At 46.5% G+C, this 22,047-nt stretch overlaps 1 pseudogene; it reads left to right on the top strand.

The window, feature by feature from the left end:
• The first annotated feature begins 9,932 nt into the window (after positions 1–9,932).
• Positions 9,933–19,698, top strand: LOC129481554 (mitochondrial proton/calcium exchanger protein-like; annotated as a pseudogene).
• The last annotated feature ends 2,349 nt before the right edge of the window (positions 19,699–22,047 follow it).

Below are 22,047 nucleotides of genomic sequence, written 5' to 3'. Positions count from 1 at the left end.
GGGTGGACTCCCAAGTGACCAGGAGAAACCAAAGGCCTCTGAGGTAAGTTTGTTCTTGAATTTTCCGTGGTTGGGGAAAGAGGAGGCACTAGGTACCTGAAGTCCACAAAGCCAATGAAAACCATCCTTGATCAGAGAGATTTCTCTACCTTCTTCATCAAGCCTTATGCCTGAGCTACTGATGATGATGGAGGGGCTGGCTTCAGAGAGATGTGAAAGCGGACACAGGTTTGAATCCTGGCTCCATCATTTTCCAGTTTGTGTGAATTTGGGTATTTCATGTTTCCCCTGAGCCTTGGTTTTCTCATATGTAAAATGGGGATGATACCTTCTACCATGTAGGAATCAAATGAGAAAGCATATCGCATTTAGAGACAATTCTCCATGGGTCTCTCTGCAAATATTGCAAGCAGAAGCACTGATGGCCTTTGTTCTGGACTATATTTTCAAGGATATATGAGAGCCACAAGCATTAGAAGATACAGTATCTCCCTTTGGTGCAACAGGCAGGCATGTTTACTGCCCATTATAAAAGATCTGGGTTCCCTAAGTCCAGGTTCATCTCCTATAAGGCACCTCCACTGAGTGTGTGGTATCACCTGTCTCTCTTGACATCACAAGGGAAACTATGATGATACTCATTCTGTATCATGAGAAACAGAAAGAAGTCCTTTGTCTCTGACCCAGGAGTCTTGTGTCTTCTCATGTCTTTCATGAAACAGTGACAAGCTAACTTCTTGTCTTATTTAAAAAATAGATAAAATCTCAGATTCTTCACAGTTCTTGACAGTTTTGGTGATCAGGATGAGGCACTGACAGAGAAATAGCTTTCTTGAAGAGGAAAGATAAGGGTCTCACAAGGCAATTCATGCAATTTGAGGGAAGTCCATGGAAACCAGCACCAAACATATTGATCAAATTGTATGGTCACATGGACAATAAGTGGCCCTCTATTTTATTTTAATGCTTGTTAATGAGAAGGAATTGGAGAGATGGTTGCAGGCTGAGTACTGGGAATAGATTCAAAGACAGCTGCCAAAACAGTGCCTTCGTGGTTGTTAACTCTTCTCTGGGCTTCCTTGCCAATCTAATGGCCAGCCTCAATCCCTCCCCCACTGAAACAAAGAAGCACTAAGCTTTTTGTCCTAGGTGGGCAGAAGATGGCACTGCCTTTCAGATAGCAATTACAGACATGGCCACATGCACAGAGGGTGAAGGGAGGGAAACTCACTCTTGCTGTGGGCAGAGACGAGAAGGGTTGTTACAACTTAGGCAGGTTCACTGGAGAGATGAGGGGGTGGGCACATGATGCTTGTGAAGGAAGAAGGACAACACTCAGCCCCCCCTGCCTTCTACCATGCCAACTGGAGATGCCATCCATTTGGAGATGACAGCAATAGGTCTCAGTTTTTTTGTTGTTTATTTGTTGTTGTTGTTGTTTTTACAATGGGCCCTGGCTGCTCTGAGGGAATATATGGGAGTTTTGGCCTGCTTGGGGGGATTTCTCTGAGACAGACAAACACCTGGAGGAAACCACAGATGAAGAATTGGTTGGTATTAGTTTTTTTTGTGTGTGTGTGTTTTTTTTTTTTTTTTTTGACAGTCTCGCTCTGTTGCCTAGGCTGGAGGGCAGTGGCGCGATCTCGGCTCACTGCAACCTCTGCCTCCTGGATTCAAGCGATTCCTCAGCCTCCTGAGTAGCTGGGATTACAGGCATGTGGCACCGCATCTGGCTAATTTCTGTATTTTTAGCAGAGACGAGGTTTCACCATGTTGGCCAGGCTGGTCTCAAACTCCTGACCTCAGATGATCTGCCTGCCTCAGCCTCCCAAAATGCTAAGATTACAGGCGTGAGCCACCATGCCTGGCAGATATTAGAGCTCTTAATCCTTCATGTTGGGTTTGCAATACCAATGGTGACCCACTAGAGAATGAGAAATTGACCCAAATATATCTAGATAAAGTTTTGCTATCAACCCCACCACCCTGGAAAACTCCCCTAGTCCTTATTTTGAAACCACATAAGAAGTTGAAAGATCTTATATTTGGGGCAGCAGATGCCCTGGGTTCAGGTGATCTCCTTTAACAAGTTGCTGCACTGTCTGCAGGTCAGGCCCAACTTAGTCTTTGGGCATAAATCCTGTGGCCCCAGCCAGAAAATAATGTGGCTGCAGCTGCTGAGTCAAGGTAGAACTAAAACTAAGCTAGAGGTGTCAACAATGATGACTGTATAATATAGTTTGGACATTTGCCCCTGCCCAAATCTCATGTTGAATTGTAATCTCCAGTCCTGGAGATGCGGCCTGGTGGGAGGTCTTTGGATCGTGGCAGCGGATCCCTCATGGCTTGGTGCTGTCTTTGTGAGAGTGGGTGAGACCTAGTTGTTTAAAAGTGTGTGGAACCTCTCTCTTACTCTTTCCTCCTGCTTTCACCATGTGACAGGCTTGCTCCCACTTTGCCTTCTGCCATGAGTAGAAGCTTCCTGAGGACTCCCCAGAGGCAGATGCAGGCCCCATGTTTTCCTGTCCAGCCTGCAGAACCATGAGCCAATTAAACATCTTTTCTCATAAATTACCTGGTCTTACATATTCAGGTATTTCTTTAAAACAATGCAAGAATGTCCTAATACATTAACATTAGAATGTCCCAATATAGGGCTTTGAGTGGACTGCTTAGCTGGGCCATAAGCAACCACCATGCTGGTTGAAGCCAAAAGTGAATGCACCTTGCTTACTGGCACTGAAGCACTCTCTCCCTTCATACCTCTGATGGCCCCCTCCTCTGCTACCCCAACCTCAACTGATCTAAGGAGTAAGATGATTGGGGTGGGGCCGGGCGTGGTGGCTCACATCTAATCCCAGCACTTTGGGAGGCCGAGGTGGGCGGATCATGAGGTCAAGAGATCAAGACCATCCTGGCCAACATGGTGAAACCCTGTCTCTATTAAAAATAAAAAAATTAGCTGGGTGTGGTGGTGTGTGCCTGTAGTCCCAGCTACTCAGGAGGCTGAGGCAGGAGAATTGCTTGAACCTGGGAGGTGGAGGTTGCAGTGAGCCGAGATCACACCACTGCACTCCAATCTGGCAACAGAGTGAGACTCTGTCTCAAAACAAACAAACAAACAAACAAAAAGATTGGGGTGGGGCTAAAGTCTTCTTGTTCCTAAGGGGGCTAAAGTTGCTCTCATTCAAGCACACCGAGGGACTTTAGAGAGGAGAAGAACTCAAACCTTTATGGGTTTGCGGGAGACAGGCAGCCAAATCAACATCCTACCCATGGCGGGAGGGGAGCCTGGATTCAGCTAATGTACTTGAGTAGGGCTCATTGACGGGAAGGGAAACTAACATACTACTTTGGGCCGTGTCAATATACTGCTATTGTGGCTTCTACATCTAAATGGCTGGCAGGAATTGGTGATTCAATGCTCATGCTTCCCTGTCCCATAAGGGCCATTGAGATTCTCTCAATGGGGAAAGTTCATACACAGAGAAGTGCTGATACCTTTGGGGCCCCACAATTCTAATGACGCCTTTGAGCTATAAGAGCAAAAAGTGACAGATGATTTTGCTGATTGAAGCTTCTGGCTAAAGGGAGAAGCTTTGTGTGATTTATACTCCTTTATAAATTGTCTGTTAGCTTGCTACTGGGCTTAGTGAAATTGAACACCTAACCAAACAGGGGCCTTGTGACTGCATGGTCTGATATTCCCAGTTGGGGTAGGTCAACTCAGATTCAATGAATAACAAGGTGGCAAGGGCCCAACAAGTTCTATTCATCCAATGGGAATGGTAGACTCAACAACGTAGTTCACCTGGCCCCAGCAGTAGCTCAGCTTTACATCCCTGTCCATCTCAAAAAACAAACAAACAAAAAAAAAGAGTGTACGTTTGATTGCAGAAAGCAATCCTGCCATCCACTGGCATCCAATACTGCTGAGTGATGGAACAACCTCCTCAAAACTTGGGTCGAGGTTTCCAACTCTGTCTCACCATCTCCTAGTCTACACACCTGAGTAAGGCAGTTTGGTCATTGATTCTGGCTGTCCAGAAAGGGAGCATTTACTCTTGGCCACTTTCTGGGTAATGACCAGGATGAAAGAGGTGGGGAGTTTATAAAGACCAATTTTGAGACTGGGCATGGTGGCTCATGCCTGCAATCCCAGCATTTTGGGAGGCCAAGGTGGGTGGATCGCTTGAGCACGGAAGTTCGAGACCAGCCTGGGCAGCATAGCAAAACTCCATCTCTACAAAAATACAAAAATTAGCCAGGCACAATGGTACTTGCCTATGTTCCCAGCTACTCGGGAGAGCCTGGGAGGTTGAGGCTGCAGTGAGCTAAGATTGTACCACTGCATTCTAGCCTGGGCACCAAGGTGAGAACCTTGGCTCAAAAAAAAAAAAAAAAAAGAAAGAAAGAAAAAATCAATTTTGAAAATTTGAGATTCTGCTCAAAAAATTCCTGGGCCTTGTACTTCTTACTTCTCCTGAATGGCCAGCCTAGTTGATACAACCTACAGTTGATAGTTTGGCCAAGAGGTTCACTGCAGCCTTGACCTCCCAGGCTCAAGCAATCCTCCCGCCTCCACCCTCCTGAGTAGCTGGGACCACACGCACATACCACTACACCCGGCTGATTTTTGTATTTTTGTAGAGATGGGGTTTTGCCATGTTGCCCATGCTGGTCTCTTGGGGATTCAAACTGAATTCTGGTTAAATTTTATAAAAATATCCTGTTGCTCTTGTACCTGACCCTTCTGGAAGAAAAGTCTGGATACAAGTAAGGCACAATTGGAAAAAAGGTGAAGTTAACAGCTACTGCAATGGAACACACTGCTTTCGGGTTAGTGGAAGGAAAGCAACACCCCAGCACCTGGGAAGGGGTGGACACTTTAGATCTCAGGAGCCTTTCTCACAGTGGAAGATGCCCTGGTGCAACTCTCCCAAACTGTTGCAAGGGCCTTAAATTTAGTAGACTGCTGGGTTGATCATCCTCCACCAGACGACTCTAACCATTATCTGATTGCCATTTCCCTTAACCTTACTGAAAAACTAAGAAGTTTTAGGAAATAGCATGAGATAGCCCAACTCCTGCACCTCCCATGCAAAACACCTGTCAGCACTTATGGCTGTCTGCCCCGCCCCACACACATTGTTCGTCGGATGCCTTAGAAGGCGGGGCGGGGTGGGGCATGCATCATTCCATGGAGTGCTGAACGGTACCCGACTGGTGGTGTAGACAAACAGGACAGATTGGACCGACTCCTTAGGCAGTCTCTTCAAAGACACATAATTTGTTACACAGGTAAGAGATAACTCTTGCACCATCAGGCCTCTGGTTTTATGCGCACAGTAATGCTTCAGTTTCTGTGGGATAGTGCCTGCTTTGCAGGGGAGAAGTGAAAGATCAGAGAAGTCATGCGATTGCTTAAGGTCACACGGCCAAGTGTTGGCACTGGGTTGTGACCAGGTCTGCCTGACTTCAGTTCCAGTGCTCCCTAAATTCGGCCTCAGTAGTTTTTTCCCTCATCCAACGTGCTGGGATTCTTTCATGTGCCCCACAGACCCTGGCCTGTGGCATTTCATGTCTCTTGGTTCTGGATACCACCAGATCTAAGCCTTGAGAGGCTTAGAAGGCTGGGGGAGCATGGAGCAGCCAGTGGGCTCCCTAGTGCCCCCTACTCATAGGGGAATCTCCGTTGCCTTATCTGTGAAATGGGTCTAAGACATGCTTAGATCTTGTGGTGAGGACAAAATGAGCTCAGGAGCAGGAAAGTGCTTTGGAAAACGGGAGGTACTTATGTGGACAGTGATGTGGTCTGAGACATGGCCCAGGAGAGAATGAAAGGCTTGCCAGAGGGCCTGGGATGGACAGAGCAGAGTGGAAAGGGCTAATCAGAGTATGGGCTGGGGTTTTCTCATGAGCTGCCTTCTTGTGCCTGAAATTCCAGATATGGCTTTGAGTTAAGCAGTGCATCTTCCAGACTCTCCTTTTTTTTTTTTTTTTGAGACGGAGTCTCACTCTGTCACCCAGGCTGGAGTGCAGTGGCACGATCTCGGCTCACTGCAAGCTCCGCCTGCCGGGTTCACGCCATTCTCCTGCCTCAGCCTCCCGAGTGGCTGGGACTACAGGTGCCCGCTACCATGCCCGGCTAATTTTTTTTGTATTTTTAGTAGAGATGGGGTTTCACCATGTTAGCCAGGATTTTCTCGATCTCCTGACCTTGTGATCCACCTGCCTCAGCCTCCCAAAGTGCTGGGATTACAGGCGTGAGCCACCACGCCCAGCTTTTTTTTTTTAGATGAAGTTTCGCTCTTGTTTTCCAGGCTGGAGTGCAGTGATGCGACCTTGGCTCACTGCAACCTCCATCTCCCGGGTTCAAGTAATTCTCATGCCTCAGCCTCCTGATTAGCTGGGATTACAGGCGTGTGTCACCACATCCAGCTAATTTTTTGTATTTTTAGTAGAGACAGGGTTTCGCCATGTTGGCCAAGCTAGTCTCAAACTCCTGACCTCAGGTGCTCCACCCACCTCGGCCTCCCAAAGTGCCGGGATCACAGGCGTGAGCCACCATGCCTGGCCTAGACTCTCCTTTTAAAGCACTCCCCCTCTTTAGAGCAGTGGTATTATACTTTACATATAACATAACGGGAGCCCATGCACATGCAACCTTACCTACACTCTCTAATGGGATACTTACTGCTGGGTACTCGCACTAACCCCTTTGTCCTGTTGTGCAGATATAGAAAAATGAGGATGGCAGGATCTCAGTAATTTAATTTCTCATGAGAAATAAGAGACAGAGTCAGAGTTTGGACCGAGATCTTTCCTGCTACAGAGACTAGTTTTTTTGGGGCTCCTCAGCTTTTCTAGCCCCCTGACTCTCACCCCCAGAGAAGCCAAGCACACTGAGGCTGGGGCCGGGGCAGAGCAGACCCAGAATCCTCCCCCATGGCAGGATCCCAAAGTGACTAAATGCCAGGTGTCCACATGTTCACCTTCTTCCAGGCTGGAAGAGGCAGCCCCAGACCACCATGGCTCTGAGTACGTGATCATCTCTCTGTGACATCACCATAGCTGTCTCATCCTGGGTCCCTTCGCTTATCCCAGGAGTGACTTTTGTTCCTCTTTCTGTGATGCAGCCAGATGGATCTTTCTAAAATGCAGCCTTGGCCAAGTCAATGCTTGTGCAAAGCCTTCCATGGTTGCCCGTGCAAGCCCGAGCTCTTCCCAGGGAATAGAAGGCCCTTCCTAGTCTGCAGCTTCTCACCCTCCCTAGGCTGAGCTGTCATGCCTTCCTGGTTTGTGACTCCAAGCCTTTGCTTATGCTTTTCCTAGAAGGCCCTTCACCCACTCCACTGCTGAATTGCGGAACAGAAATTCTTTTCTGTTCATTTAAAATGGTGATTCTTGTGAACATTTAATGTTTTTATTAGGAGATACATGCACGAGGACCAAATGGCATATAGTGACAATTGGCTCCTCCCACCTAGGTCCAGCCACTGTAATCCCCTGGAGCTACCTGTTGGTTGTGTGCCTTGGAGTCTTCTACTATTTTGGCTTCTCAATGCTCCTGCTTACCTGTCCCTTCCTCAGGGATGCATCCCCTTACAGCTCTCCCCTCACTTGGCACAGGTAGACCCTGAGTCCTCTCTGAGGGCTCGCACAGCCCCCAGACACCCGTCGTTGTTCCAGACTTTGGCACATGCTATTGTGACTGTCTGTTTACAGGCCTACTGTCTCCCTAGGCTAGGAGCTGCCTGAGATTGGCAACTGTGTTGTGTTGGGGTCTGTGTCCCCAGGAGGAGGCGAGGGCCATGGCATATGGTGGGCAAATGTAGGTGATGCTGGAGGACTGAGGGGTCTTCAGATGGTGACAGCACAGTGCCTGGAGCTGCTGCATTGCACAGAACTCCCGTGGAAAGGGAGCTTTGCTTAAGAAGTGGAGCTAGGGAAACCCAGGAGATGGTGGAGGAAAGTGGGGAGGGGAGCAAATAGCTCCATGTTCACCTCACACTACAGAGCAGAATAAATTCCAGATGGATGAGACTGCAAAATGTGAAAACAATGAAATCATAAAATAACTAACATAAAATGTTCATGATTTTGATCTCTGGATGGAAAGGGCTTCTCTAAGCACAGCAGTAATGGAAGGAATTATAAACGAAAAAATGCATATATTTGAATACTTAAAATTGGAAACTTCTGTACATCAAAACACATCATAAATAAAATTAAAATAAAAAGAAATATGTAAAGAGCACTTACAAATCAAAAAGAAAAAATGTCTAAAACCCAGAATGAGAAAAAATGGGCAATGGATATAAAAAACAAAATCAAAAGGGAAAATTTCAGTGGCTAAGTATTTGGAAAAATGCTTAATCTCAGTAGAAAACAAAAGATTCTATTAAAATAGGGAGATGTTGTTTTTCACTGATCACTTTGGCCAAAGTATTTTTTTTTTAAGTCACGCTCAGTGGGGCTGAGATAAAATGAGATGGGCAAAAGGCACGTTCTCCTTCCATGCGGATGAGGCTATAATGGCAGCTGCTTTCAGGAAATCAGTTTCTCAATCTGGATCAAAAGCCTTAAAAATATTTGTGCCCTTTGTTCCAGCAATGTTGCCTCTGGGGATCTTTTCTGAGAAATATTCATTTTTCTATAACAGAAAAAATTCTGAAGCAGTCTAAATGTCCCATAATAGGAAATTACAGAAATGATGGCACATCTATGTGTCAAAATATTATACAGGTTTTAAAAATTATGCTTAATTGTTAATGGCACTTGCATCTGGGGAATCGGGGCGGGAGATGCAGATACAACTGGCTTTTTTTCTTTCTACTTCCTGTTTTTCTGGACTAGTTACCTTACCATACACATGTATTATTGTTATAAAGAAAAGTATCATGTTTTAGAATATTTTTTATTATATAGAAAAATTATCATTAAATAATGCTGAATGGAAAAAAAGCAGGTGATAAACATACATATATATAATGTGATACTTCATTTATACATATATACATAGATAATGTAGTAAGCACTGAATTCAGTCCCTAGCAGAATAAAATGGTATATATATGCATACAAATTTACAATAATGATATTAATGATATAAATGCATGCATATATGAACATGAAATAATAACCAGTGACTATATCTGGGTTCTGGAGTTAGGAATGATTTTTGTATCCTTTTTCTTTTATAGTTTCCCACATTTTTGAAATTTCCTACACAGATCATATATCATTTTCATTCTATTAAACTTCATTATGAATTATAATTTTAAAAAGTTTCTCCACAATAAATGTTGAACAAAAAGGATTTGCCATTAAATCTCAATTAAACATCTCTGGCTGCCAGTGCTCTGCTTAATTGAAGTTTGACTCTATTAAAAGACAATAAATAAATCCTCAGGCCAGGCAAGGTGACTCATGCCTGTAATCTCAGCACTTTGGGAGGCTGACACAGGCAGATCACGAGGTCAAGAGATCTAGACCATCCTGGCTAACGCAGTGAAGCCCCGTCTCTACTAAAAATACAAAAAATTAGCCGGGCGTGGTGGCTCGTGCCTGTAGTCCCAGCTACTTGGGAGGCTGAGGCAGGAGAATCGCTTGAACCCGGAAGGCAGAGGTTGCAGTGAGCCGAGACTGCGTCACTGCACTCCAGCCTGGGCAACAGAGCGAGACTCTGTCTAAAAAATAAATAAATAAATAAATAAATAAATCCTCACATTTGTATCGTTTAATAGTGGACTTCCACACATGACCGCCTCCCTTGATCTCTGTAGCACCCCTGTGAGGTACTGAGATGAAGGGGGATCACACGACATATGGAAATAGCAGACACACACTCACACACACACACGCACACAAATGTGCTGTGGCCTTGGGTGAATCACAGTCTTCAAGGGCTTCAATCTCATACAAGCCCCATGGTACAGCTTTTGATGAACAAGCCGTTGCACAGCTTTCTAACTGGGCCTCCTGGCCTCCCTGTGGTCCAGTGGGCACTGGTGGGATTTGGCAAGGCAGCAGGGGAGGAGAGGAGCACCCCAGGGTCCTTGTGAGGGGATGGGGGGCATCTCCTCTCTCATTTGGCTTTCAGAGAAGGCTTCTTGCTGCTGTCCCTGACTAATTTCTCCCCCTCTTGTTGCCCCATAAACACGCCCTTCTCAGCCCAACAGTGGGTTTGGCAGTGCGGCGGCATTTCCTTGGAAGAACAAAAGAGAAGACTGTGTCCTGCAAATGCTTCCAGGGTAGCTGCCTTCAGTTCCTTCAGTCATTGAATTCATGTGTGATTTGTTTCTGGGGCAGAGAGGACACAGAGCGTTCTCTCAGCCTCAGGGCAGAAACCCCAGCTCACAGACAGACTGAAAAATTCTCGTGAAAGGAGCCAACACGACCAAGATCAAGGGGGAAGCATCACACTAGACATGTTGGTCATTTACACTGGAGGCCAGCCCACCGAAAAGCATTTAGGAAGCAATAATAATGATGAAATAACAACTATTGTTTATTGAACACCTTTTATATGCCATCCATTATCTCATTTAATTGTCCCATCATCCCTGTGATAGGTAATGTTATGCCCATTTTACAGATGATGAAACTGAGACTCAGAAAGGTAAGATGAGAACCTGTTCCAATACTATGTGAGTATATGGCAGAGTTGGAATTCAAATCCCGGTTATTCTCCCTCCCAAATTAATGTCCAGAACTTAACCTAGCATATGGTATTCTCAATGGGGGTTGTTAGAAATAGATGGATTTAATGAGTACCTGTGAGTACCTACTGAATGCCAAGCCCTGGCTAAGATGCTTTTCATGTGGCATCTCATTTAATCTTTAGAATAGCCCTTGTGAGATGCATGCAGTTCTCATTTTACAAATCAGAAAACTGAGGCTCAGAAGTTTGTCTAAGGTTACACTGAGCCAAATAACGGCCTTTTAAAGAAAAGCACCCAACAGGAAGAATGAATGAGGAATAACCTGGATGTAGGGATCAGAGTTCCAGAACCCAGAAGGATGGGAGGATGGGGTAGATACTGTCTCCACTCACAAGATGGATTGGGGTTGAGGGGTAACTGATTTTTGGACAAGCCACCACCCCGGCCTCAATTTCCTCAGCTGAAAAATTGGGCCACCAATACCTAGCATACTGGGTTGTCACGAGGATTAAATGAGATGATGCACACGACATGCTTAGAGCAATACCTGCTTTCCCTTCCCCTGCTGCTCTCTGTCAGTTGCTTAGCACTCTTGGGGTTGGGTCCTGTGAAACCAGCCTGGCATCCCACCCTGCCCCCATCCTGATCTAGCACCAGTGTGTACTAAGAATTTATGGAATGAGGACCAGCTGAGCTTGTGCAACTCACTTATCCTCTCTGGGCCTCAGTCTGGACCACCAGGGTGGCGGGGGGCAGGGGGATGCTGGAGGGGACCATCTCTGGGAGCCTCACCAGACCCAACTAAGCCCCATTCCTGTCTTTCTCCTACCCCTGGCTTCTATTACCTTTGCTCTGAGTCCGAGCACAGGTGGCACGCACAGGCTCCGGGGGCTGAAGCAGCTGCCCACTGCCCCAGGAACTGTCCCTGAAGCCTTCTTCAAAGGGATCCCCTCAACATACTCTAAGTGACAGATTCAGCCTTCTTTCTCCCACAGCCCCTAGCAGAGGCCCTCCCATTCCAGCAGTGGACAGGAAAGTGACTCAGCCCCCACGGCCCCCTCCTCAGACTCATGCACCCGCAGCCTTACTTTGGTAAAAGGGCGGTTTTCATTTCTTTCCTTTTTTTCCCCTTCAAGCACTCTTACTTGTTCTGTCCCTGAGCTGTCTCTCCCACGAGCCTCTGTGGTCTGGGCCAGAGGTCTATAGCAGCCCTTCTCTGTCCTCTCCTGGTGGAGGGTCCCAACATTGGAGCGGGCTGTGTGGCCCTACTGTGAGTAGGGGAAGAGGTGGGCCTCTAGAGGCCCCCACTGGCCCCCTATTATATTGGCTTCTATTAAATTGAAACACATAGCACATCTATTACACAATAAACCACAGCTATTTCATGGATCAAATTAAGTTTTATTTGGGCAAATTACAACCTTTCCTACAGTTGTGCCTTTGTGAGGCCATTCCTTTTTAATAAAAGCAAGCATTTCTGGGGCTGGCCCTCCTGGACCAAAGCACCATGGTGGGTTGGGGGCTCAGGCCGGGGCTGGCAATAAAGTGGGGGTGTGTGTGCGTGTGTGAGAGAGATGGGAATTCTTGGGGCCCCTCTTGGGAATAGATTTGGCCTCCTCCTCCCGCTGCCTCCCCATCCTGAGTTTGCCATGGAAGTCTGCAGAGAACTTCTCATTAAACAAGAAAAAAGCAGCAGCAGCAGGAAGGCATTTCCCGGAATCTGGGAGGAAACATGAGTCACCGACCTGCTAAGTGAGTCCTGCGTGGCCACTGCGGCCCCAGCCCAGGAGGCCTGGAGTGCGGGGCCAGCCATCAGAGCTGCACCAGGCCAGCCCGCATGGACACGCCCGCTGCCCAGGCTGACGCAGCCTCCAGGAATGCAAACAAAGCTGGGCGGAGGGGCCTTCCGAGGGCCAGGGCACTGGGCCAGGAAGGAGGCAGAAGCCTGCAGGAGAGGCCTGTGGAGGGGCTTCGGGCCTCAGACAAGCCCCTCTCTGGTGTTCTTGGAGCCCAAGATACCTGGCTGGTAAGGCTTCTAGCTCTGGGTGTGACCTGGCCTAGCACTGCTAGCTCTGGCCTTCAGGCTCCTTGTGGGGCAGGGACAGGAGTTGCTCCTAGATCAGAGGTTCTCAAAGTTGGTCCCTGGACCAGCAGCATCAGCAGCACCTGGGAACTTGAGGGAAGTGCAGATCCTCGGCTCCCCACTACAGACCTACTACGTCGGAAACCTTGGGGTGCAGCCCAGCGATCCACGTTTAACAAACCCTCCAGGCAATTCTGATGCATGCTCAAGTTTGAGGACCACTGCATGCAATAATCTGTGGGCCAATATCAAACCCACATCTGCTATAAAGAGTCATTCAACAAAGTGAGATCTAAGGCTTAAGTAGTGCTCACTGTGTGCCAGGTACTGAGCTGACTGCTTTGCGTATGCTAACTCATTTAATCCTCAAGCCAAACCATTGAGGTCAGGTTCTATGATCATTTCTCCATTCTACAGGTGATATAAATGCTGTGTTTTCACCAGAAGCCACAGTTCTGGGATCTCAGAAGTGATGGATGGTCCTGGGCCCAACTCATAGATTGACCCATGCTGGCTAACTAATATGGTAGCTGGCTGGCCATTCCCTGGGTAATTTTCTTAAAATGCCCTTCAGAAGCTGTCCTGCCACCTAAGAGGTGGAGCAGTGGGGAGAACCCTCACTCCAGAACTGGAGAATCAGGCAAGTGGAGTGAGAGAAGCAAGAAGAGGCCTGAAGGAAGTGAGGCCTGAGAGGAATGCACAGTCCCATAGGGAACTGTTTCTCCGAATGTGGTCCCTGGACCAGCAGCATCAACAATGCCTGGGAGCCTATTAGAAATGCAGAACCGTGGACCCTACTCAAGACTTGCTGAATCTGAATCTGCATGTTAATAAGATCCCCAGGGATTTGTGAGCACATTCAAGTTCAAGAAGTCCTGGATGAGGCACACCGGCAGATCCCTGACCCCTTCTCACTACAGGGTAATGGGGATCTGGGATCTGCACCATGCTCAGTCCAGCTCTATGGGGCCTCTGGCTCTCTCATTGGCACAAGCATCCCCTCAGTTAACCCTGGAAACTGAGGTCACTGGAGGAAGCCTCCAGTCCTTAAAACCCCACAGCCAAACTAGTATAATGAGTGAGATGCTCTCACCCTGCTGAGTCGCCACTTCCCAAGGTGGAGGATCTTCACTTCCTTTATGTCTTTTCCTAGAATGTGGGCTCTGGGTTCTAACCCAGGCTCCGCCACTTACTGACTGTGATCCTGGAAGTTGCTAAACTTCTCTGCACCTTGGTTTTCCTTTTCTGTAATATAGAGGTAACACATTTTCTAGATCATACCTTTTTTTGGAGCATATATCTAAGCAAATATATACATCATGCTTAGAAGAGTGGTTGGCACATACCGCCATTAACATTCGTCACTTGCTATCAGCCTTCCATCTTTCCCTCCTCTGGGTGGCCCTTGGGCTGGGGTGGGATGAAGGGAAGGTGGTGCTGACCTGTGAGGAGTCAGGGAAAGCAGTGCAAAGGCAGGGATACTGGACTGGAGGTGACTCCTGTAGGGGGAAGAAGGAAATGTGTTTGTATGACACTGGGGTATGCCAGGCTCAGTGCCAGGCACTTTCTTCTCTTCCAAAGTTACACCAGAATAGTGCTGTTATTTTATAATCCTACAGATGGGGACGGAAGCCCCAGAAGGGCAGTGACCAGGCCAAGGTATTGCAGTTAGTGAGGGGTGGAGCTAGTGCTTGATGGGTCTGCCTGGCCAGCTTAACCTCAGCCACCCTCATGTGCCCCATGCTTCCTCCTCCACTGCAACCCAACTCAAGCCCTAGGGGGGGATCCAGAGGCCAGGGCTGGCAGAAGAATAGGGAGTCTGAGAGCTCTTGGGCATGAAGCTTGTGGCTCCTTCCCTAGGGCCTTGGTTTCCCCTGGTTGGGTCTCCTTTTTGCAGGGCAGCAGGACAGGTCTACTGAATGGACCTATCATGGATTTGGCTCCTCCTGGCTTTGCTTCCCCTGCACAGTTTTCTGTCCCCCTGTCCCATGACTGGGAGGCAGGCCTTTGGCAGATATGTTAAAATGCCAGCAGGGGGTACTTCTGGTTTCAGCTCTGATGTATAAAGAGTTTGGAAGTTGTCACACCCATCCTCACACCATGAAATAAGTTGAACAAACTGAAAGTCAACAATGTTTCTTAATTCTCTTCAGAGAATTAAGGTCACAGGGCAAACTGCCACTCTGAAATCTGGGGAGATGAGTGAATACAGCCAAGATCAGCTTACTTGAAGCAGAAACCACTGGAGCCAGGAACTGTTGGGAACACTTGAATTGTAATTTTGATGAATTTCTGGAAATTAAGAATGAATTTGCTTGAAAATTAAAAACTTCTGGGGGCCTAATTGTAGGTCTCCCTTCAATACGTAAGTGGGTTTTACCTCCAGGAACCCCACCAGACTGACGTTGGGAAGATCAGAGGAAAAAAACCATTATTCCAGACAGAAAGAGTGGATAAATAACCATTTGAAATACCCCTAGAGCTTTCTCAGTAACAAAGGCCAACCCTCCTGAGAAACTACTTTATCAGAGCCTTGTCTGACTGGAGCAATTAGACAACTCAACCCCCTCCATCCTTCCTGTCTGTCTTACTTAAGGAGAAGGGAAAAAAATAATGGAGACAAAAAATGCTTCTGAGGGTCACAGCCCAGGGACTCAGGCCAACTAAAAAAACTAAGATTTAATAATAAGAGTATAGAATGCCTCCTCTCCCCAACATTTTGTTTCCACCACCACAACAGGTCTTCCGTATAATAACAATGAATTACAATTGAAACAGCTGTAAGACACAGACTCTTTAAGAAGGAGTTCTTAGGGAAGCCCAAAGTTAACCATGGAGAAAAAACAAACCAAGGAAATTAGAGGAAACCAAAGCCTTTGGCACCTATAGCTATAGCAAACCTTAAACACAGATCAGCTATAGTAAGATTAAAATAAAAACTCAGGCTAAACATGGTGGCTCACGCCTGTAATCCCAGCACTTTGGGATGCCGAGGTGGGCGAATCACTTTAGGTCAGGAGTTCGAGACCAGCTTGGCCAACACAGCAAAACCTCATCTCTACTAAATATACAAAAATTAGCCAGCTATAGTGGTGGGTGCCTGTAATCCCAGCTACTCAGGAGGCTGAGGCAGCAGGATCACTGGAACCCGGGAGGCAGAGGTTGCAGTGAGATGAGATTGCACTCCTGCACTCCAGCCTAGGTGACAAGAGTGAGACTCTGTCTAAAAAAAAAACAAAAACAAAAAAACAAACAAAAAAACACCAACACACACACACACACAAAAAAAAAACCAACAACACAGAATTAGCTGGGCATGGTGGTGCGTGCCTGTAATCCCAGCTACTTGGGAGGCTGAGGCAGAAGAATTGTTTGAACCTGGGAGACGGAGTTTGCAGTGAGCCGAGATTGCACCATGGCACACCAGCCTGGGCAACAAGAGTGAAACTTCACCTCAAAATAAATAAACAAATAAGAAACAAGTGCATTGAATAGAAAACAATTACAAACACAATACTTAATAATCCAACTATATCAATAATCACTTTAAATATGAATGCTTTAAATGTACCAATTAAAAATAGGCTGTCAGAGGAATAAAAAAAGCTCTCTGTTGTCTACAGGAAGCCACTTTAACTATAAAGGTTAAAAGCAAAGAGACAAAATCAAACACTTGTTCATGACAAAACTCTCTAGAAAGTAGGAACAAAGGAGAATTTCCTCAACATGGTAAAGAATATTTGCAAAACCTTAGAGCTAACATCATGCTTAATAGTGAGAAATTAGATACTTTCCAGCGAAGGTCAGAAACAAGCCAAAGATGTCCCCTCTCACCAGTCCTATTCAACATCGTACTGAAATTTCTAGCTAATGCAGTAAGATAAGAAAAGGAAAGAAAAGGTCTATAGATTAGGAAGGAAGAAATAAAACTGTCTTTGTTTACAGATAACATGATAGTTTATGGAGAAAATCTCAAATAACTTCAAAAAAACGACTAGAACAAATAGCAAAGTTGCAAGACACAAAGTTAATATACAGGGCTGGGCGTGGTGGCCCATGCCAGTAATCCCAGCACTTTGGGAGGCTGAGGCAGGTGAATCACCTGAGGCCAGGAGTTCAAGACCAGGCTGACCAATATGGTGAAACCCCATCTCTACTAAAAATACAAAAATTAGCCAGGTGTGATGGCAGGTGCCTGTAGACCCAGCTACTCAGGAGGCTGAGACAGGATAATTGCTTGAACTCTTTTGGCAGAGGTTGCAGTGAGCCGAGATTGAGCCACTGCACTCCAGCCTGGGCAACAGAGCAAGACTCCGTCTCAAAAAAAAAAATAAAAGTTAATATACAGAAGTCCATTGTTTTCATAGATACCAGCAATGAACAACTACAATTTGACATTAAAAATGCAGTAACACTTACCAAAAAAAAAAAAAGGAAAAAAAGAAAAGAATTATTTAGGTATAAGTATAATAAAATGTGTACAGGACCCACACAAGGAAATGATAAAACTAATGAAAGAGATCAACCATCTAAAGAAATGGAGTGTGCAGGAGTGGAAGTGCCCATTGGTGAAGGCAACCCCGCCTCCCCTCCCCGTCCCTGCTCTGCCCACCTGGTCCCCAGAAGTCTGTGAGTGGCTTGGCTGCCTTTGATGCTGGGTCCTGGACCTGTTTGTTGGTCCACAGCCTTTGTCAGTCATCTTTGTGGGCCAGGTTGAGGTGCAACACAGGCCCAGGAGCCTCAGAGGAGGAAGAGGAGGAGGAGGAAGCTGTTGCAGGAGGCCCCTGTCATCCATCTTACTGAGGAGCTGTCAGGGCCGAGTGGCCTCCCGCTCCCACCATCCCACGTCGCTGCCCTGAGGGGTGACCTGGGGGATTGTGCTGGTCTCCGTTGGACGAACATCGCAGGGCTGACAAGCTGTGCGAATGTTCCATTTAGCTGCTGCACCCCCGCCTACCCGGTGTATCTTCCTTCAGAGGCCATCACCTCATCGGTTGGCCTGTGAGGCCAGAGCGCTGGCACACAGTGGCTACGGTGGTGCCATGTTTGGTGGTCACGGGACCTCAGGACCTTCCTGCGTGCTGCTGGCACTCATCTCCCCACCTTGGCGACTACTCCGTAGTCATGTCCCCCAAGGACAAGGACAAGAAGCTGGAGGAAGGCAGCCCCGGGTACAGCCCCGCTGAAGAGGTGCCAGTGAAGTCTGTAGGGTAGAGGGTCCTGGACGGGCTGAAGCACTGTTACCATTACCAGGCAGACCTTCTCTGGATCGACACCAAGATAGCCACACACATGCTCTGGAGGATTCTCAGTGGCCACGTGCTGACCCGGCAGGACAGGGAGTTTGTCCATGTCTGTGCTGACTTCTTTTGCCTGGTCCCTCTCCTCATCTTTGCGGTGGTGCTTTTCATGGAGTTGCTGTTGCCCATCATAGTGAAAATCTTTCCCAACATGTTGCTGTCCACATTTGAGACCCAGTCCATCAAGGAGGAGAGACCGAAGAAGCAGCTATGGGGGAGCTGGAACTGGCTAAATTTCTCCAGGACACCATCGAGGAGATGGCCGTGAAGAACAAAGAAGCCAAGGGGAGGACTGCCAAAGGCTTCTCCATGTTTTTCCAGAAGATCCGAGAGACAGGAAAGACCTAACAACAAAGAAATCATGCGCTTTCCCAAATTATTTGAGGATGAGCTGACCCTGGATAACCTCACCTGCCAGCAGCTGGTGGCATTGTGTGAGCTGCTGGGTCTCCAGGCCATAGGCACCAACAACTTCCTGTGCTTCCAGCTCACCATGAGGTTGAGGTCCATAAAGGCCGACAATGAGTTGATTGCTGAGGAAGGGGTGGACAGCCTGAATATCAAGGAATTGCTGTCGACATGTAGAACTCGAGGGATGTGGGCCCTTGGGGTCTCAGAAAACCACCTGAGGAGCCTGCTGAAGCAGTGGCTGGACCTGCATTTGCATCAAGAGATCCCCATATCACTGCTCTTGTTGTCCTGAGCTATGTATCTCCCAGACACCCTCTCTCCTACTGACCAGCTCAAATCCACCTTGCAGACTCTTCCAGAGATAGTGGTGAAGGGAGCCCAGGTGAAAGTGGACAAGGTGGAGGGTGAGCAGGTGGACAACAAAGTGAAATTGGAGGCCACAGTACAGGAGGAGATGGCCATCCAGCTGGAGCACAGGGAGAATGAGCTGCAGAAGCTATCTCAAAAAACGAAGTGGAAGAAGCCACCCCTGAGAGGCCAGTGGCTGACCAGCAGCCAGAAGTGCCTGATGTGATCCTGCCCTCAGAGGCCCTGAAGGACACTGCCCCTGTGCTGGAGATCTTGAAGGAAGAGAAAATAACTAAAGAAGAAATGGGTGTACTTAGCGACACGTGTTCTAAACTGAAGGAGCAAAATAAGTCCCTAACCAAGGAGGAGGAGCTGGAGCTGCTGAAGGAGGATGTCCAGGACTATAGTGATGACTTGCAGGAGATCAAGAAGGAAGTTTCAAAGACCAGCAAAGAAAAATGTGTGGAAAAATCTAAAGCCAGCAAGACACTGACAAAGAGAGTTCAGCAGGTGATCTGGCGGATAGACAGCTTGATCGCACAGCTGGAGATGGATCAGAGGCCTGGCAAGCTGGGCCAGGCAGAGGGCTCAGGGGGAGCGGGAGAGAGAAAGTCATCAGTATCACTGAGCTCATCAGCACCATGAAGTAAATCAAGAACATTCCAGAAAACAAGCTGATCAGCTTGGCCTCAACACTGGATAAAAATAAGAATGGCAAGGTCAACATTGACAACCTCATTAAGGTGATTGAGCTTGTGGACAAAGATGTTCATGTCTCTACCAGTCAGGTGGCTGAGATTGTAGCAATGCTGGAGAAGGAGGAGAGATGGAGGAGAAGAAGAAGGCTAAGGGCAAGGCTGAGGAGGAGGCTGCAGAAGTGAAGAATTAGGGCTGGTCTTGGCTCTCAGGCATGTTGGTGGCCCTGCAGGTGTCTGCCTCCATACTGCTTCACTAGCTGTTGTAGTAATGACCATAATAGTGATCGCTTTGAGGTGATTCTTTCTTTTTTTTTCAGTACTAGAAGAAATAAATTTTATTTATTTTTTTATTATACTTTAAGTTCTAGGGTACATGTGCACAACATGCAGGTTTGTTACATATGTATACATGTGCTGTGTTGGTTTGCTGCACCCATTAACTGTCATTTACATTAGGTATTTCTCCTAATACTATCCCTCCCCCCATCCCCCCACCCCATGACGGGCCCTGGTGTGTGATGTTCCCCGCCCTGTGTCCAAGTGTTCTCATTGTTCAATTCCCACCTATGAGTGAGAACACGCAGTGTTTGGTTTTCTGTCCTTGCGATAGTTTGCTCAGAATGATGGTTTCCAGCGTCATCCATGTCGCTACAAAGGACACGAACTCATCTTTTTTTATGGCTGCATAGTATTCCATTGTGTACATATGCCACATTTTCTTAATCCAGTCTATCATTTATGGACATTTGGGTTGGTTCCAAGTCTTTGCTATTGTGAATAGTGCCGCAATAAACATACGTGTGCATGTGTCTTTATAGTAGCATGATATATAATCCTTTGGATATATACTCATTAATGGGATTGCTGAGTCAAATGGTATTTCTAGTTTTAGATCCTTGAGCAATTGCCACACTGTCTTCCACAATGGTTGAACTAGTTTACACTCCCACCAACAGCGTAAAAGCGTTCCTATTTCTCCACATCCTCTCCAGCACCTGTTGTTTCCTGACTTTTTAATGCTTTACTTCCAACTATGTGTTCAATTTTGGAATAAATGTGATGAGATGCTGAGAAGAATGTATATTCTGTTGATTTGGGGTGGAGAATTCTGTAGATGTCTATTAGGTCTGCCTGGTGCTGAGTTCAAGTCCTGGATATCCTTGTTAACCTTCTGTCGTGTTGATCTGCCTAATATTGACACTGGGATGTTAAAGTCTCTCATTATTATTGTGTGGGAGTCTAAGTCTCTTTTAGGTCTCTCAGGACTTGCTTTATGAATCTGGGTGCTCCTGTATTGGGTACATATATATTTAGGATAGTTAGTTCTTCTTGTTGAATTGATCCCTTTACCATTACATAATGGCCTTCTTTGTCTCTTTTGATCTTTGTTGGTTTAAAGTCTGTTTTATCAGAGACTAGGATTGCAAGGCCTGCTTTTTTTTTTTGCTTTCCATTTGCTTGGTAGATCTTCCTCCATCCCTTTATTTTGAGCCTATGTGTGTCTCTGCATGTGAGATGGGTCTCCTGAATACAGCACACTGATGGGTCTTGACTCTATCCAATTTGCCAGTCTGTGTCTTTTAACTGGGACACTTAACCCATTTACATTTAAGGTTAATATTGTTATGTGTGAATTTGATCCTGTCATTATGATGTTAGCTGGTTATTTTGCCTGTTAGTTGATGCGGTTTCTTCCTAGCATTGATGGTCTTTACAATTTGGCATGTTTTTGCAGTGGCTGGTACCGGCTGTTCCTTTCCATGTTTAGTGCTTCCTTCAGGAGCTCTTGTAAGGCAGGCCTGGTGGTGACAAAATCTCTCAGCATTTGCCTGTCTGTAAAGGATTTTATTTCTCCTTCACTTATGAAGCTTAGTTTGGCTAGATATGAAATTCTGGGTTGAAAATTCTTTTCTTTAAGAATGTTGAATATTGGCCCCCACTCTCTTCTGGCTTGTAGAGTTTCTGCTGAGAGATCAGCTGTTAGTCTGATGGGCTTCCCTTTGTGGGTAACCTGACCTTTCTCTCTGGCTCCCCTTAGCATTTTTTCCTTCATTTCAATCTTGGTGAATCTGACAGTTACGTGTCTTGGGGTTGCTCTTCTCGAGGAGTATCTTTGTGGTGTTGTCTGTATTTCCTGAATTTGAATGTTGGCCTGCCTTGCTAGGTTGGGGAAGTTCTCCTGGATAATATCCTGAAGAGTGTTTTCCAGCTTGATTCCATTCTCCTTGTCACTTTCAGGTACACCAATCAAATGTCTATTTGGTCTTTTCACATAGTCCTATATTTCTTGGAGGCTTTATTCATTTCTTTTTACTCTTTTTTCTCTAAACTTCTCTTCTCACTTCATTTCATTTATTTGATCTTCAATCACTGATACCCTTTCTTCCACTTGATCGAGTTGGCTACTAAAGTTTGTGCATGCGTCATGTAGTTCTTGTGCCATGGTTTTCAGCTCCATCAGGTCATTTAAGGTCTTCTTTACACTGTTTATCCTAGTTAGCCATTCGTCTAATCTTTTTTCAAGGTTTTTAGCTTCCTTG

Source organism: Symphalangus syndactylus, chromosome 5 (assembly GCF_028878055.3).
Source record: "Symphalangus syndactylus isolate Jambi chromosome 5, NHGRI_mSymSyn1-v2.1_pri, whole genome shotgun sequence".
Taxonomy (NCBI): domain Eukaryota; kingdom Metazoa; phylum Chordata; class Mammalia; order Primates; family Hylobatidae; genus Symphalangus; species Symphalangus syndactylus.
Note: the sequence above shows the minus strand (reverse complement) of the source record. Positions and strands in the feature narration are given on the sequence as shown.